Source organism: Pteropus medius, unplaced genomic scaffold (genome assembly GCF_902729225.1).
Source record: "Pteropus medius unplaced genomic scaffold, Ma_sr-lr_union100, whole genome shotgun sequence".
NCBI classification, from domain to species: domain Eukaryota; kingdom Metazoa; phylum Chordata; class Mammalia; order Chiroptera; family Pteropodidae; genus Pteropus; species Pteropus medius.
In genome coordinates this window covers 544,256-548,962 of record NW_024354886.1, presented here as the reverse complement: position 1 = coordinate 548,962, position 4,707 = coordinate 544,256, and the positions used below count along the sequence as shown (strand labels likewise).

Below are 4,707 nucleotides of genomic sequence, written 5' to 3'. Positions count from 1 at the left end.
TTATGAATAAAAAACAAAACATGTTTCAATTGTCAATCCATATGTAACAGAAACTGTTTTTAAATAATAATATCACTTTTTAATGTTTTTAGTTATATCTACATAAAATTGTGATTCAAAATTTTTATATCATTGAAACCCAAAGAAGAAGCATCAATTTATAAAGAAGCAGTGAGTTAAGCATAAAATATCTCTTTGCCTTCAGAATGTGAAAAAGAATCCTGGGATGATTTTACCTGGCTATTTATAGATAGTATTAATATCATTGATATTTGTATTTTCAAGAACTACTATTCTTCAGACTGTATCAGGGAACAAAAGGGCATCTCCCTCTCTTCCTCTTCCGTTTGCCTGAATATTTAGGTATATTCACCCTTTGAATTCTAAAATTAGACATTCTTACAGACTTTCTTGGCATTTCAATGCTAGATATGAAAATATCAGCAGGAGTTATCTGTGTTCTTAATTTAACTGCTCTTTGTTTTGATATTTGCAAATCTCTTCCCGTATAATTAAAAAATCATAAAATATAAATCTAAACATAAACATATGTAAGTTGTCTCTATGTTATGTTATTTTATGTTATGTTACATTGGTAGGGACTGGATTGCAACCAGAAACATGACTCCTTATCCTGTTTTTATTTTATTTTACTTTAAATAGTGAACATTTTTCTGTACTCAAGACCTTCAGGCTTCTAGAACTATGGTGAGGGCACTAAGTGTCCTTTGTTGACTTGTACAAAGTCAGTACAATGTATTGACTAATAGCACAGGCTCTAGATGCAGAGGAACTTCATTCAAATTCTGTTGACTCTTTTTTTTTTAATAATAATTTTTATTTTTCAATTACAGTTGGCATATAATATTATGTTAGTTTCACATGTACCACATAGTGATTAGACATTTATATAACTTATAAAGTGATCACTCTGATAAATCTAGTGACACCATCTGACACCATTGCTTTACTTTCAGCCTACGTGTCTTTTAATCTGAAATGAGTCTCTTGTAGGCAGCATATGTAAGGTTCTTGTTTTCTTATCCATTTAGCTACCCTATCTTTTGATTGGAGCATTTAATTCATTTACATCTAAATTAACTATTTTTTTAACTTCTACAGCACCTGGTATTCCTAGGTGGTTTCCCATCCAAGTACTAACGAGGCCCAACTCTGCTTAGCTTCCGAGATCAGACGAGATCAGGCACATTCAGGGTGGCATGCCCGTAGACTAAAGTAATTCTTGATATGTAATTATTGTCATTTTATTATTCATATTTTTGATTTTTTTCTTTTTTCTTCTTTTTCTTAAAGAAGACCAATATTTCTTGTAATACTTGTTAGGTGTTGATGAACTCCTTTAGCTTTTTCTTGTCTGGAAAGCTCTTTATTTGTTCTTTGATTCTAAATGATAGCTTTGCTTAGTACAGTAATCATGGTTGTAGGTCCTTTTCATTGCTTTGAATATTTCATGTCAATGCCTTCTAGCCTGCAAAGTTTCTGTGGAGAAAGCTAACAATATTATGAGAGGTTCCTTGTAGGTAACTAATTGCTTTTCTCCTACTGCTTTTAAGATTCTCTTTGTCTTTAACCTTTGGCATTTTAATTACAATGTGTCTCGGTGTGGGCCTCTTTGGGTTCATCTTGTTTGTGACTCTGCGTTTCCTGGGCTTGTATGTCTATTTCTTTCTTCAGGATAGGAAAATTTTCCATCAGTATTTCTTCAAATAGGTTTTCAATTTTTTGTGCCCTTTCTTCTCTTTCTGCTATTCCTGTGATGAGGATGTTTGTGTGCTCGATGTTATTCCAGAGGCCCCTTAAACTATCCTCAAATTTTTAGATTCTTTTTTTGTTGTTGCTGTTCTGATTGGGTGCTTTCTGCTACCTCATCTTCAAAATAGCTGATTCAGTCCTCCGCTTCATCTAATCTATTGTTGATTCCTCCTATATCATCTTCATTTCAGTTATTATATTCTTCATTTCTGACTGGTTCTTCTTTATGTTTTTTATCTCTTTGTTAAATTTCTCACAAAGTTCATCTGCTCTTCCCCTATGTGCATTGATCATGCTTATAATCAGTGTTTGAACTCTGCATCTGGTAGATTGTTTGTCTCCATTTTGTTGAGTTCTTTGTCTGGAGCTTTATACTATTCTTTCATTTGTGGCATGTTTCTTTATCTCTCCATTTTTGCTGCCTTCCTGTGTTTGATTCTATGTATTAGGCAGGGCTGCTATGTATTAGGCAGGGCTGCTATGTCTCCCAGTCTTAGTAGAGTAACCTTATATAGTAGGTGTCCTGTAGAGCCCAGTGTCATAATCACCGGAGCTGGGTACTCCAGGTGTGTCCTTTGTATGGGTTGCGTGTGCCCTCCTGTTGTAATTGAGCCTTGATTGCTGTTTGCATGACAATGACAATAGAAGGGATTGACCCCTGGGCTGATTGGTTGTAAGGACTGTCCAGTGACTACAGTGGAAGAGCTGTTGTGCAGGGGCTGACCTCAAGGAGTTGGATTTACTTTAGTAGGGCTCTGGTACCTTCCCAATCTGCCTTTTGGGTGTATCGTCCTCAGATATGGCCTAGGAGGTGCTCTGACTCATTCCAAAATTGGCCACTGGGTGTGCTGGCCCCAGGGTTTCTGGGAGGGGCCCTGTTGCTCCTCCAGGGAGACCCCTCACTCCCCCCACCATCTCCTATAGTCCAGATATTTCTCCTGATTTTCAACTACCACAAGCGGGTATGGGACCAGCCCATTTCATGTCTCCATCCCTCCTATAAGTCTAAGAGTGGCTCCTTCTGTATATCCTTAGTTATAGGACTTCAGCTCAGCTAGACTCCAGGTGATTTTTCCATTATGGTTATTCTATAGTTGAGTTGTAATTTTGATGTAGTCATGAGAGGTGGGAAACACAGCATTTACCTACTCTGCCATCTTGACCAGACCATCTTCCTGTTGTCTCCTTATCTCTAGAAACTTCTGGAAGTACTCTGTACCTTCTTTCACTCATTAATAAAATGAGAATTGTAATATTGTACTCACTTTACAATGAATGCCCTTGTGAGGACTCACTGAATTAATGTATGTAAAATGTTCAGAAAGGCCTTGGTGTATAGAAGCACAACAAAAAATGTTAGCTGCTACTATTATTTTCACTTCCCTCCTCCATCTGATGGAATAGAAATATGTAGACCATGTATCCTACTTCTGCTGTTGAGCCCTTGGTAATGTGAGAGCAAGTTAGGGAATGGAATTTTTGTAATAGCAAGGAAATTGTGACGATTATGTTGTAAAGTACTTAGAAGAGTACCTGATATGTAGAACACACTAAAAAGAAATTCACCTAACTTTATCTTTCCTTAGTTCATAGAATTTATAGATTATTTTCATTGAAGTCTAATTGAAATATTACATTATATCAGATTTTGATGTATAGTGTAATGATTTGCTATTTGTATATATTGCAAAATGATCATCGCAATAGTTAATATCTGTTAATATATATAGTTACAATATTTTTTTATAACTACAGTTATGTATATATTATTTTTGACTTATTTACTTTTTTAACCAGATGAGTACATGCTGAATAGCAAATAAGTGATTGAGAAATTAGATTTTTATTACTATTTCAGAAAGTTCCCTCAGCTTTTATTGATCTAGGATTTTTTAAATATTAAATGTTTCTAGCCAGTCACATCTGGGATGAATGCTAGCTCTGCTGTTTCCTGATCAGTGACCTTGGGCAAGTCACAAAAGCTCTGTGAATCTCAGTTTCTTCATTTGCAAAAGGGAGACATAAAACCATCTGAAAATTCTATTGCAAAGAATAAAAAAATAGATTTAGAAAACAGCATCATGTCCTGCACATAGGGTAGCACTAAACACATGGTATTAACTGTTCTCTAAGTATTTCCTATAGACCATATTATAACTTATTGTTTGGTTGACCTCAGCTTTTCTTCTTGCTCATACATGTCCCATTCCTCTTCCCTATCAAGTCAAACAAGGTAACAAGCACATGAAAACACTGGTGACACAAAATATACTATAATTTTAAAATTATAATTTTAAAATTAACACTAATAACTTCTCTACTGTGACTATTATCAAGTTTGAACTTAGACCATCTGTTTTCCTTTAAATGTTCTCTCACTATCCCTTCTCTTGTATGACTTCAACAATTATATTTCCAGATCCTTGGGCATGAAATTTCAGTCTTCCTCATCTCCTCCTTCTATCACTGTTTTTATAATTAAAATCTTGCAAAATATTCCTGCTCTTCTTCTGAGGAAAACTTTATTTCATATTTACCCTTTTATCTGTCTTAGAAGTATATAATCCCTGGTAAAAGTTTTAGTCACATAATTTTTCTTTCAAATAAATACCTTTTTTTTTTTTTAAATAAAAATCTTCCACTAAACTTGCAGATTCTCTTATTCTTGAACTTTCAAGTTCATTGCTGAGGACCTCAAGGTCCTCAGATTCCTCCTTATCTATATGTCTTTTCTCTTCTACTTCAGCACATACCCCTTCCTCCTTTTCCTTTAATTTCTGCTAACAAATTGAATAATTTTAAGATTCATTGGAATTATTGAGCACTTTGAATGAGAACAAATTATATAAATACTTTATATTATTAAAGTAATAATATTGTTTTAAAATTGATCAATATGAAGACCAGCAATTTTTCATTTGTTCAAATTTCGTA

The 4,707-nt window shown here is 34.3% G+C and overlaps 1 pseudogene; it reads right to left on the bottom strand.

Moving 5' to 3' along the window:
* Positions 1-1,113: 1,113 nt before the first annotated feature.
* Positions 1,114-1,232, bottom strand: LOC120597747 (uncharacterized; annotated as a pseudogene).
* Between the last annotated feature and the right edge of the window lie 3,475 nt (positions 1,233-4,707).